The sequence below is a fragment of the Egretta garzetta genome, unplaced genomic scaffold, assembly GCF_000687185.1.
Source record: "Egretta garzetta isolate BGI_Z169 unplaced genomic scaffold, ASM68718v1 scaffold53, whole genome shotgun sequence".
In the NCBI taxonomy this organism is placed as follows: Eukaryota; Metazoa; Chordata; class Aves; order Pelecaniformes; family Ardeidae; genus Egretta; species Egretta garzetta.
The window spans coordinates 858,884-873,273 of record NW_009259312.1 but is presented as its reverse complement, the minus strand read 5'-3'; positions in this window follow the sequence as shown (position 1 = coordinate 873,273).

Here is a 14,390-nt window from a genome sequence, read left to right as displayed (position 1 = left end):
GGGGCGGGAGCGCGGGGGCGCTGGGGCGCGTGGCAGTGTACGCTTGGTACCTGGGGAACAGCTCTGATAAAAGTTGTAATCCAGTGCACAGCGAGAAACGTTTCAAATACATATTACAAACCCCCAGTTAACTTCGGTTTTTGACGGACTAGCACAATTCTGCAGCCTTTACTGGAAAAAAACCCAGACAACATGTCAGACTGCGCGGTAAAGGATGGTACGTCTGTCCAGTTCCTCTGTAGGCTTAACTCTGTTCTCTTTGTGCTCCAGAAGCCTGGGTGTGCTCACCGGCTCTCACACGCGGGCTCTGGCAGGAGGCTTGCTGCGGAGAGACGTAAAGGAACAGCTTCTTGCAACCCCCGGGGTCACGTCAGCAGTGCTCATCTCAGGTTGTTTTACTTCCTCTTAAATTTATGACTGCATTTCAGAAGTTCAGTACTGAGCTTGGTTATTTTAAAAATACAGGCTCAGATAATCTCTTCGGAATCTGTTAAAAATGTCGTATTTGTTACCTGTGCGTTTGTGTTTTATTTCTCACTTGAGTAAGCTTATACTGTCTTGTATGTGTTAGCAGAAATCCTCATCAGAGGTTCTTCAAACTATTGGTGAAGCCAAGCCCAGAAAATCTGGAGGCAGATTTTGTTTGTGATTCTGCCACTTAGTTTCTGCTGCAATTTGTGACATGGCAGTTGTCATACTACTTTTATAGCATGAAATCACACATTATTTGGACACATCATGAGTGTCTAGTTGTCTTCAGCGACCTTCCCATTTACTGATAGTGGTATCTGGCCATCACTGGGTTGAATAGGCTAATCTTACATTAAAATGAAATCGTAACAACTGCTGCTGGAAGGGAAGATACCAGGGAAAGTAAGAATTAACGCAAGGAGACAGAAGAACTGATTTTGGACTTAGGTATGCTACCCACTGTGGGCTTAGGTGGTAGAAGCAGAAGTACCAATGGAGAAGTCTTGGACAAATTTTCTTCTTTGCAGTTGCATTGTGATAACACCTAGGGATATGCCTCTCTGAAACGACCCTTTTTATGGCCGGTTTTCCTTTGTATACTCATATTGGAAGCATTCACGTCACTATATTTGCTTAAATGTCCAGCTGATTTTTAGGGCACTGATATGTAATGCTTGTTTAAATTTATCTCCAGCAAAATTACTAGGAAATCCCAAAGTTTTATTTTAAAGGTGGAAAAAAAATTAGGTTAACTTGTTTATTCATCATTACCCAGCAAGTTGCCTGAAGAACTAAAAGTAGTCTTCACGTGTTACTTTGCTTTGGCCTTGGACTGTACGCATGGCCAATGGAATGCAAAAGTAACCTGGAGGAGGAGGCAGTTCTTCTGCCAGCATTCTTTTAAACTATGTTACTATTGGTAATCCCTCTTCCGTGGACATGATCTCAAGGGTTTAGTTCTGGTTTATTATTGTGGAAACTCCCTGTACAGTACATTTCCTTATTACTCTAGACATGAATCAATGTGTACAGTAAGAAAAAAAAGGGCAAAAAAGTAAGGGAAAAAAGTCCATTCTAAAAAGGCTGAGAACTACTTCCATCGCATATTCTGGAACTGGTCACATCAGCCTTTTAAATGTCCTTGCATTGGGACGAATGCTGAAAATTGTGCAGATTGTGATTAAATGTTGCAAAAGTGATTAAATACTCAGAAAAAATTGTCATAAGGAGTTGAGTGTATTTCAAAGACACTTTGATCACTTAATTATATGATGTGCATACCTTCTGGGAGACAAAATACTACATACTAAAAGACTTCATCCCAGCTAGAAAATAACAAGATGATAGCAAGAATCAAGGCTGAGGACTTCAGCTAAATAAATATTGGTTAGAGAGGAGAGAGCTGGGGTTTCTTTTGTCTTTTTTGTTTTTTAAGTGAAAGTAATTAGATGTTGGAACAAATGACACTGAGAAACATGAGATTTTTCATTTCTAAATTAAGTCCGGGTGCCTCTCTGGAAGATATATGCTCCCGACAATGAGCTTGACTGTACCAAGGGTTATGAACTTATATAGCAGATCAGGACAGATTATATGATGACTCTCTATCGGGATAGATTATCTGATGATTCTTTCTTAACTGAAAATCCCCATAGCTCCTGACTAATCAAGATTACATTGCAAGTGAAATGCTAATAAAAGAAAAAATCAATCATATCTTAAGCTCTAGCTTCTGCAGAAAGATGAAAAAAGGACTGAAACGTAAATGGTCTAAGTCTTCATCCACTGCTAACAGGACTGGTGATTTATACCAGCTAAGAAGCTAGGCTTACGTGCAATGTGATTTATTAGATGCCATAGCTACTTGTAGCCCTCGGCAATATTCATTAGCTAATACGATCTACTCAAAGATGTGATTCATCTGGAGATATTCACTGGCAAATTGTAGATACAAGTTTAACTCTGTTTGCAGCAGCACAAAGAGCTGACAGACTTCCACACAAGGAGCTTTTTGCACAATATATTTGACTCTGATAAGGCAAGGGTATCTCAAAGGCTACAAGAAGGGAAGGACATGCCAGCACAAGTAATGGCAGCGGGGAGGGGGTGTGAGGAGGTTGGTAAGAAATCAGGATGAGAGAGAGACATGAAAACATAATGGAAGAAAAGAGAAGGAAATGAGGGCTGGGCAGTCTCCAGAGACTGGTGACATGAAAAGTGCCCATGACCTGTGGCAGGGCAGTACACAAGCTTCTAAGGAAACAAAGAATTACCAGGCTTAAAAAATTGGAAACTAGAACCTTGGTTTTCTTTCTGCTTTTGAAAGTTGAGCCTCACTAGTCTGGAAAAGAGAACAATTATGCATAATGTATTTATCCAAGATAAAATAAATCTACTGCAACACATAAAGAAGCTACTAGACAAGACAGTACCTGTAAGCATTATCCTCAGCCAGATGCAATCATAAACCAAAGTCAAAATAATATTAACAAGGAATTATCTTAACTTGAGAATTGTTAATAATTCAGAAGGCTAATAAAGCAACATGCCATTTCTAAGAATATTCATGAAGGTCTAGGAGTAAATCAAGAAAGATTTCTTGTGCAGTTACAATGTTTGGCTGACTGCCCAGACAGCAAAATAGTTCCTACAAGGGAGAAAGAGCTAGGAAAGAAATCCCAAGTTACAGAAAACATGATAGAGATGAAGCTAAAAAAAAAAGAGGTAAATAGACAGAAAAAAAACGTCTCTTTGCTGTCAGACCCAAGTGGCAGGTGCCACAGCTGAGAAAACCTCCACTCACTTTATCTGCTTTTTCCCCTGAAGAAATATATAGCATATTTAGACCCTGATAAGGTAGTAAATTTTCCCCCCCTTTCCTCTGGAGGAAAACTTAGGGTCTGGCCGCTTAGCAGCTGCTGTTGGATCTGACAAACACACTGGGTGATGTTTTTCTGACTGTAAAATACCTTCTTCTCCCTACAAGCAACAAAGCTGTGCTGTGCAGGGGGACACAGCGGGCACAGAAGAGGTGGTGGGAAGAAGCACTTTGCAGGTAGGGCTGGGATTGGGGGGCCCCAGAGGTCTCCCTGGGATGCGACCGTGCACGTGTGGCACAGACACGCACACCTCCACAGGCACAGCAGTGCCTTCCACTGCGTCCCAGCTTCCCATCCTCACCTGGGGACATACAGGGGTGGTGTCCCTGGTGGCAAAGGCTGTCTTCCTTGCACTCCTCCTTTTCACCATCCTGCTCATCCTCTATGGGATCCTCTGGTATGTTTGTAGCGTATCGTGGTTTAACCCCAGCCGGCAACATAGCCCCATGTGGCCACCCAAACACTTCCCCTGCAGTGTGATCGGGGAGAGAATCAGAAGAGTAAAAGTGAGAAAACCCCTGGGTTGAGATAAAGGCAGTTTAATAGCGAAAGCAAAAGCCACCCACGCAAGCAAAGCAATGCAAAGAATCCCATTTACTGCTTGCCACCAGCAGGCGGGTGCTCAGCCATCCCCAGGACAGCAGGGCTCCATCGCGTGACTTGGGAAGACAAATGTCATCACTCGAAATGTCCCCCCCTTCCTCCTTCTTCCCCCAGCTGTATATGCTGAGCATGATATCATACGGTGTGGAATACCCCTGGGGTCAGTCAGGGTCAGCTGTCCTGGCCGTGCCCCCTCCCAGCTCCTTGTGCCCCCCCAGCCTTCTCACTGGTGGGGTGGGGTGAGAGGCAGACAAGGCCCTGGCTCTGTGTCAGCCCTGCTCAGCAGGAGCGAAAGCATCCCGGGGTTATCAATGCTGTGTCCAGCACAAACCCGAACCACAGCCCCATACTGGCTGCTGTGGAGAAAATTAACGCTACCCCAGCCCAAACCAGCACATAGGGATAGGGACAACGACTACGTCTGAGTGCAAGCGAGCTGTGCTGGGGGGCTGGAGCCAGCTCCAAGCCCAGGGCCGACAGGTACTGGGTGCCAGGGGTGGGTGTGGGGGTGTGGGTACACACCCAGGAAATCACTGTCTCACTGCCTGGTCTTGCAGCTGGCAACTCTTAGTGAGTGGTGTTTCTACTCAGAGCCAAATTAAATGGGTTTGTTTCCTTCTGCCTGATTGGTAAGTTCCTTTAAGTGGCTTTTCACTTGCTCAGGTGGTCTTTCTTTTGTTTTTTTTTTTAAGCACATTTTATTTGCATCTGGGAAGTTTTATACAGGATGGTAAATGTTAACTTCCATTTGCAGCACTGCTGTGGGATTTCAGACCCAAGAGAGCCAGTGCAAAGTAGTTTGAGAAGTGGCTAATGCACAATATGTGTTCCATCTTGGTTGTGCCTTGTAAAATGAGCACCAAACCAACATAGTAGGCAGACAGAAGACTCTGCTGTCACCTCCATCCAGCAGTCCACCTTCAGGTAAATCTAATAGCATGGAGATGAAAATTATTTATTTTCCTTATTTCAGCAATAATCCACATGTTCCTTCACAATGTGATCCAAAAGCTTATAGTGCTGCAAGAAAACAGCTGATACTTTATAGTAAAAGCTCTATATTAGAGTAGGTAGTGAGAAAAAAGCAGCCATACCTTTGACCCTAGGTAAGTCAAGCAATCTGCCTTTCAAGTCTAACTTGATTCCCTTGAGATTTAGGATGATCTGTTTGCCATTTTTCATGCTTATAGGAGATATAATATTAAAAGATAGTTTATGCTGGAGAACAACCAGACATTTTGTTTTCATTCTAGTTATCTAGTTCATAAAATTAGTTTAAAAAGTCATATATAGTGTCTGTTTTATAGTCACTGCCATTACTGCTTTCATAAGCCACCTACTTGTATTCTTATTCTGTTTAAAAATCATAAAGCAGGAGGTTCCCTATCCTGGACTGGCCAAAGTTAACTGAAGGAAAAAAACCGCCAAATCAGCCTTCTAATTTGTCAGGCTCTCTTTTCTGTTGACAGTCAGCCTTGACTCCTTCCTAATGTACCTTATAATTCATGCGTCCTGTTTGCTTTACAGACTTCTCAAAGTGTCACTGGTAGATGACTGGAATACAGTAACATTTAAAGGGAGGACAGCAGTTCAGTAATGATTGACTTATGTGGCTGACAGCATAACCGTGAACTGTTTCTAGGATCATCTTTCATGGTCTATGACAGAACATCAAATTGTTTACAAAAACAAATCACCAGGTTTGAAAATTGCCATTCCAATTTCTGTTGATTTTACTGTAGGCCTTACTGTTAACATTTATTCACAAAATAAGCAGAGATTGCCTGGTAATTGACAAAGAAGAGATCGCTCAATCTATTATAAAATCTTTAGACCAGCCTGTAATTTTGCACAGTTAAAACCAGCAATGATCTAATATCTACACAGATGTTATTGTCATTGGCATCACACACAGCTGCTTAGTTTTGAAATTAGGGCCTTCAGTTGCAATCAAGATTTCAATAATTTCTGTAAGAATATTGTTTTGTGTCCTATTTGGGAAGTCGGTTTATGGGCAACAGCTTTAAATCATTCTATTTGCATCTGTGTATTGGATGTTGTGCCCTCAAATTAATATCCTGCAGTCTGAAACCTATTTGTAGAGTTGTAGTAGTTCAGCAAGTTGCTGTTTATATTAATGCCAACTAGGGTTGTGATGTGAAGCAAATTATAGTGCTAAACCACTGTGAATTTTATAAGCTGTTCTGCCAGTGGGATGCTAGAAAATGCATTGTTGTGCAGCTATTTGGCCAAAGCAGGATTTGACACAATGTTTTGACATCGCCCGCAAAAGATGCATCTGGTTTAGTTATATATACTATGCTTTTCCATCTTAAACTGTTCAGCTAGTTTCGCTCACTACTTGTCTTCCTGGTGAGAGGAAGCTCATTTAAACAAGTCATGTTCCATGCCCCTTTTCTTATGCAAAATCTGTCTTTTTCCTGCCTCACCACAGCTTCAAAGTTATTCATTTTTTATGATGCTCTGTGCCTGAGCTTTCTGCCACTCCTTTCCCTTCCACTGTATTTGGGAGCTGTTGAAATAAAGTTGGAAAAGAAGGCATTGGGTCATTGGTCTATAAATAAATCCTATCAATCTCCTAATCATGGTGATTTGTCAGAATTGACACCTTCCTCCAAGGCGTTCTTAATTCCATTAGGCTTTGATGGTGGGTCAGATCACACATACTGTCCTGGAAAATTAATATAATGGTCTGTTCTTAAAACCCATGCATAGTATCCAGCACAAAACATGACTCTTATTTGCAGTTTAACTTTTGACCCTATCATGCTATCAGGCTACTTGGACCAGCTGAACCCAAAACCATTTAAGGAAGTTCCATACATTTCTCAGTGGATATATGATTCTGAGAAACGAAGCAAGTGAATTCTTCAGGAAGACACCAACTGGGAGATACTTAGCTCCAAGAGACAAAAGCTGTTTAAGAGAGCTCCAGCCAAACAGAAAACTGAGTAAGCTAGATTTTTGCTATCCTATGCACAGGGATACGTTAGAGATGCTATCGACCTTAAAACAGTAAGAACAACCTGCAGGTCTCCTAGGCCCTCCTCTCATACCAAATCAGTGCTGTGGGTGCCATGGCTAATATATCTGCCGGTGTCACAAGTGTGTGGAGTTATGGGTGCTCTGAGTGACATCTCAATTGTCATTGAAGCAGCACATTTTTCTCTTCTTGTGTTTCTAACTTTTGGCGTCACTCCGGTGCCAGATGATTTGTCAGTTCTCTACAGCATTGGAGATTTCAGTACGTAGTGACCAACAAACTCCCCCCACAGCAGCTTTGTGCTTTATGGTGATTTAATTGGGACCCCAATATGTCTCTTACAAAAATCAGTGGTGGTGGTATCCTTATTGATTCAAATGAAGTCAAAGTGAGGTCTGTTTTTTATTAACTGGAAGACACAGGTCAACCTGACCCAGGTTTAGATTTCTTTAGTTTGACCAGTGTGCTATAGCCATCAAGTATTTTAGGTAACATTTTCTTAATTAATTGAAAGTAAACAGATCCAGGAACTAGTGAGATTTGATTTTTTTCTTCCTTTAATGGCTTTTTCAAACACTGGCACTATGTGGCTTCTTCATTGGTATTCCTGCCACATCCCCTTGGAGAGTTTTGGTTTTTTAATCACTATTGAACTTTGTCTGTTCAAGTTAGCACAGTGCTGATTTTCATATTTTCTTTCAGCTCACACTTTGTTCTTGTTTAATTGCCAAAAGTAATAGTCATCCAAATTCTAAACACAGCTAACCAGAGTGCAGATTTTCTGCCATGCAGTAGCTACTTCTATGACTAGAATTTACCAACTAGTTTTTTAAATAGCAAAGTATCACATTTCTTTGCTATTTTTAAAATTTTTCATGTTTATTATTACAAAAAAAAAATTATCTGCAGCAGAAATGCCCTTATATAAATAGAAAAGAGAACATTCAATTTGCAGTATTTTTGAATAAGATATTTTATAAATTTACAATTGGGAAAAATGCATTAAGTAGCTTATATAACAGAAATGCAGCATCTCTTTGGTTTACCTTGAAATGTTGCATTTAATTTTAATACAGTAAACTAAGACTGATTGTATAGGTAGAATATTTGATATAAAATTCCTATGGTTTTGCTATAAAATTCATTATGTGGTTGACCATCACCTTAGTCCAACACAAAGTAATTTAATTCTATAGTTTGTGTTCTTACCATTGAAAAATATAGAGGTGATTAACATGAGGTTTCCTAAGTAATTTACAAATTGCAGTACAGTTCTGCTTGTGTTTCCTCTAAATTTCCAATGATTTTTGTTAACTTCCACTCCACCTCTACTTGATCAGTACTGCCGGTTATGAAACGATGGCAATTTGAGCTTTACATTGACCGGATAATTCATGTGGAAAGATTGACTTGTCAACTGTTATGAAAATTAGGAGCTCTTTTCTTCATTAAATGTTTGTATTTTAACTAAGGAAATTGCACTAGAAATGGAACCTTTCACCAAGAAGGACAGTCTGTGAGCTAAAGGAACGGCTTATGCCTATCATATTATGCCTAGGGAAATTGGTGGGAGTTCTGCATGCAACACTAAGTTTCTTAACTATTTACGTTCCTCCTTTTTTAAGTAAAGGCACTAGTAATTTTACCTAAAGCATTATTCAGATTAAGAACTTCAGTACTGACACGGGTCAGGTGTTCCAAGAATCTCAAGGATCTGCGTGTCCAGATAACACTGACTTCAAATGAGATTTCTGTCCATGATTCCTCTGGGTTTCTTTCAGAAGTCAAGCCACATAGCACAAGATAAATGCTTAAATGCCACCAAAACAAATAACAGTTTTCATGTTTTGTATACAAGAGGTGAGTTCAGTCTAACATGCCTTGCAGCAGTGTAATAATTTGCAGCAGTATAGCACGTAGGTTAAAATACTTGCACCATGGTGTAGTAACACTGTGCAACATATACTTTAGCCAGTGATGCAGAACAGTGATAGATCAGCCTTTGTCTTATCAGTAATTGGATATATAACATAGCTCCTTCTGCAGTGTGTTCAAGGAAAAGGATCAGGTTAAATGTCAGTATGACTGTGGCAAATTTACATGGCTTTTACAGAGGTAAAACACGAACCAGCTACTTGCTGCATTTTGTTCTTTGGCAAGGGCTGACTTGCATCTCACCACATTGAAAAGACACACAAAGATAGCTAAAAACAATACAACTCGCTTAAGTCTCTGATGTTTCAGCCACAAAGCAAGAAACCAATTGTTAACAAAATTGGATGGGAGACAGGGAATGAAAGTGAACAAGATCAGAGATGAGCTTTTTTTCCTTTTTTACCTTGGTTTCAGGTCTGAGATCTAGCAAGATGGCATTTCAGAATCATCTGGGAGCTGTCCACATTAAATATAAGAGAAAAATCAGAAAGCTCCAGCTCAGTGGTCCAAAGAGGAGTGTTAGATTGCCAAGTCCAAGCTTATGAAGGAAGTAAGAGGACAGCATGAGGTGATTTATCTTCCCTGGGTTTTCAGCTTTACTAAGTCTATCGGGCATTTGTTTTTTAACTTGTATTGTAGTGAACATGTATATATCTTACAAGAAAAAACGTAAGTATTTTAAAGCATTGGTATTCTTGCACAGCCAAGCTGTTGCAAAGCAATTTTCAATGACACAACCACATGCTGGTTTTCCCCACAGGATTACTGCAGTACTTGGGGGTTGTGGATGCTTTTGTTGCTGAGGATGAAAGGTGCCCTTTGAAGGAGTCAAGGAATTTCAGGAAGAGAAAAAAATGTTCTCCTTTATGGCAATTGAATCTTACCCTGTGTCTGTGTGAGTACAAGCCAGGTTTCACCAGTGCTTTTTTCCCCACTTTGTATTTCTTACCCACTGGGTATCTGTGTTTGAGAACCTGGGACTTAGTCCATTCACAACTGCAGTAGCAGTGAGCTATGCTCATTTAAACCTGGATTATAGGGGGGTGTAACAACAAAAAGTTTGGAAATCAGGTTCTAAATGGACAAAATAAGTAACCACAATTTTGGTTTCTAGATGGGCAAAATATGTGACCACAATTTGGGCCATAATCTGTCTCCAATTTCCCTGTTCTTTACTTCCATCCATCTTCCATCAAAGGGACAAAATCTTTTTAGTGAAGAAGCAAACACTTCTGTGCTCAAAGTACTGAAATAGCATGAAAGCTTAGCCTCCGGTTGCCTCCACACTCCCTGCCCTGCAAGCTTCCAAAGGCAGGCAGGAGTGTTGCCCCATGAGGCAGCACTGCAGAAGGGGTAACCAGATCACAACTGCTCCCTCCTTAGTAGCTTGGTTCTGTCTCTCCTTTTGGTTGCCTGGAGCAACATTTGCTCAGTTGAGGCTGGAGTTTCTGCTGAGCATGTGCAAAGTCATTCCTATTTATTTATTTTTAAAAGAAGGCTTATAACATTATCATGTTCATGAAAGTTGACAGCTAGATCAATACTTATTTTTGGTTGCTGATACTTATAAAATTACAATTTATGTTTAGTTTCATCTTTTAAGACCTGCAGGGGCTTTGTCTTTATTTTACTCCCCTAGTTTTCCAGTTAATTTCTGATGGATTTTTGCGTTTTCATACCCTGCTGCTCCCCACTATCACTATGGCTGTCTCCTCCCAGCAAATCTGTTTTCCAAAGTTTACCACTGCTAGAGGATTTCAAAGCAATGGTGGCTCATGAGTTTCATTTTGTGACTTAACATGGTACATGTGAAAGTCCCTTATGTAAAAAGAGATCACAGATATTATTTCCTTGAACAAACACATACTAGAACACATTTGGCCCTTTGTGGTTTTCACCCGAACCTTTTGGACCATAGAATGCCACTGACAAATTATGGGAAAAAGAGTGTTTGGAAAGGGCATACTAGTTTGAGCTGTTCATCAAAGAGCTCCTGCAAAACACCTTTGAGTCCCACTGACTCAAGGGAAAATGATGTATCACATCACAGAGGTGAGTCCTCCACAAGGACTAGTTACCTTCTTGAAGTGTCATGCTTAAAAGCACCAAGTAAACTCAGCATAAGGCCTTTGGTATCCATTATGCTGGCAGCTATTATGGAAGGAGATTGAGGATGCAGGTTAGACACAAATAATCTTCGAGTTTTGTCTCATTTTATACTAACAAAAGAATGAAATGTAGAATCATTATTTTAGAAACCAGACACAAGCTACTCCATCCTGCAGTCATAGACAGGGTAGTGCCAATTTCTGAATACATTGTGGATTGTATCTTGATCTGTTATGTATTGAATTGGAAAGCGACTGTTGTGGAAATATGGTTCTCAATAATTTTTCTTCTGGTGGACCAGAAAGCCTGCTGCGGAGCTTGTTGTGTACTGGGGTCATATCTGGCACGTTCATGGGATGCTTCTGGCCATGCGCCAAGACATCCTGCCTAGGCAGAGCTCAACACCTGGGTTATGTTATTATGCCTGATCATATTCACTTAGGCTTAAAAACATACTTTATCTTCCTTGTCAGAAGAAACAAAGAACATGAAAACCTGGAAATCTTAATGTTAGTTTTGATTCCCATCTTGGAAGCTATTGCTTGCCATGTTGTTGTTCTCCATCCAACAGAGGAGGATCAAAGCCATTTTGCAGCACAGGGAAATGGCAGAGAAAGTCAAGCTGATCACATACTTCGTAAAGCAAAATAATATTTTGCATTAACTTCTTTATAACCTATTCCTTAGATGCTGACTTGACAGACTGTTACCTCTTAATTTGTTGGGTTTTGGCTCAAGAAGTTTGAATGTTAAAGTACAGCTTCCAAAGCAAACTGATGAAATCATCCCTTAAACAGAAATTGTACATGTGGAAACTTGGAAAGCATCCCCAGGTACGAAAATGCTACTTTATAAGATCTACTGTGGCTCTGGTAGTACAGCCATTTCTTACAGAGTTGCATTAACAGGATTTTTCCCACTAAAAATATTGCTGTGCTGAATTTTTACCGTGTCTTCATGTGGGTCTGTCATAGAAAATAGTTGATTTTAAGATACTCAGCTGTTATGTTCACGGCCTCATCTACATTATTAATACTCATGCAAGCACTACTGTAGACCCCAAAACCTTTGGTGTATGCCTCAGCATATTGCTAAGCTATCAAATTGTCGGATTTGATACTCAGTGGTGGTGGTAGGTGGAGGAGGCTGACATCTATAAGGGCTTCTGGGACTTCTAGCAGAATGACTAAAGGAGGAGCGTGGTACAGGCTTTCTCCGGTCTAGGCAAGGTCCTATCCTGCCCTTCCCTATCACACTCCTGACTCATCACACCCAATACAGCAGTGGTTCAGTTCAGGAGCTGAATGACAGGTAGCTCTGATGCCCATACATCCGGGGTGGGGTGGACATCTGAGCTGTGGGACCAGTTTGTCAAAGACATACTATTAGGGCTGTGATTTCAGTGTCTGCACCCATTCTCCTGGCATCATCCCAATTTGCTTTTTAGCATCAGAACTTGTGTGCTGTTTGAAAAAGAATTTTTCTGCACAATTTGTTCTTCTAGTGGACTGAACTGAAGATGATTGCTAAATGTTCATGTTAGGTAAACCAGGAAATCCGTATCAAGTACCACTTAACATATTTGCATTTGAGAGAGGCAAGCGTTATGGTAATTAAATGCACGTGCAATAGCAAAATAATTCTATGGCTTTTTCTATAAAAAGTCTCCAAATGAAGAGAAGTGTCATTGGGATGCACTGTTCAATATGTTTCCAGCAGCTGATCTATGCTAGGAGAGCTGCTGATACCTGTGAGATACACTCCTTATACACCAAATTAATTCCAAAATACACAATCATCAGTCTGGTTGCATGTCGTGTACTCTGTCGTGACTGAATTTGTAGTAACAGGGTTCTTGATTTGATTCAAGCATTTCCAGTGTGTGTAGAAAGGAAGTGCAAGATCCACATAAAACCAAACTTTACTGTAATGGTTTAGAGAAACTATACATGCCTTGCATGTATTGGAGGTACCGTTTGAGCCACCAACACAGCAAGCATGCAGGAGATCCAGCCTACCGAAGAAGAGCTTGGCCTATCAAGTGTGTTCTCCAGTTGATGTGCACATGCACAATGTGTCCAACAACTTGAGAAGGCATCAAGTTTTGTGTGTGCGTTTTGCTATTTATGCAGTGGATATGCTGCGAATTAATTGCATCTGGTAAATCTGTCTTGCCTCTGAGAATGCGGCAGGGTATGCAGAAATCCCAGACAAGCCTTCAAAATCTTTATATTCCCTTTGAATAAGATTTCTAGGTGGGGGAAGTCTGGACAGCAAGACTGTTTTCACGGTGATTCCTCTTAGTGCAGATAACTTCAAAGTTGCAGAAACACCCCAATTCGCACAATCCCAGCAGCACAGAAGGACTAATCCACCTACCTGCCCGCCTCTGATGATGCAGGCTCTGCTATCTGAACTTCTTGCACTCAGGTATCAATTTTCTTTCCAAATGCTAGTCCTCAGTATAAAAAAGGTGATGAATTAAGGCATTTCTGTCTCAGAACTCATGCTGCCAACATTTTAATTTTGATTAGAAAGAGCCACCAATACAGTCCTGAAGCACAGAAAGAATAAAACCACAGATTCCATTAGAGATGCATTGCCCTTCTGTAAATGGAGGCTTTCCCCCTATTTTTTTTAATAGACTGATCCTAAATACATTGATATATGCCAGTACATTTCACTGTTCATCTGCCATTTGTAGTCAAAGGAAAACCTAACACTTGCTAAAAAAGAAAAATCCCCATGCCATCATGGGAAACATTGTCATCGTGGTTTTCACATTCAAGTGAGTGAAAAGTTGGCTGTGTATTTTCAATATCGGTATATTTGTCATCACTTTACCTGCTTGTTAAATGTTTAAGACTACATAGTTATGGTCTTTTAATTCTTTTATAATCTTTTTGTGGGCAGCCTTACACCATCTTGGTCTTTGGTAACCTTACAGCTGTAGATACTGAATTTGGATTGTACAGGAATACTGGTAATAAATCTATTCTCTCTTCTACAATTAAAGACAGAAACCATGAAAAATTTCAGAGCTTTTTATAAACCTAGTTCTTCCTGAAGCTTTTAATATTATGGGGAAGGGGGCAATATGCAGCTTTTGTCTGCTAAAGGCAAGACTGATCTTTGAAGGATTGCTCAAAAAAAGTGATCCGACCTTCTCTGTCCTCTACTGGCCCTCTAGACCAGTACAACAGTCGAGTTGGAAAAAAAAAGGTCAATTGTCTTGAAAGCAAGGCCCTGCCTGCCGTATACAAATGCACACAGCATGGGAAACAAACAGGAGTTGGAAGCTATCGTGCTGCTAGAAAGCTACGACCTGATTGCTATTACGGAAACTTGGTGGGATGAATCCCCCCACGAGAATGTAGCTATTGATGGCT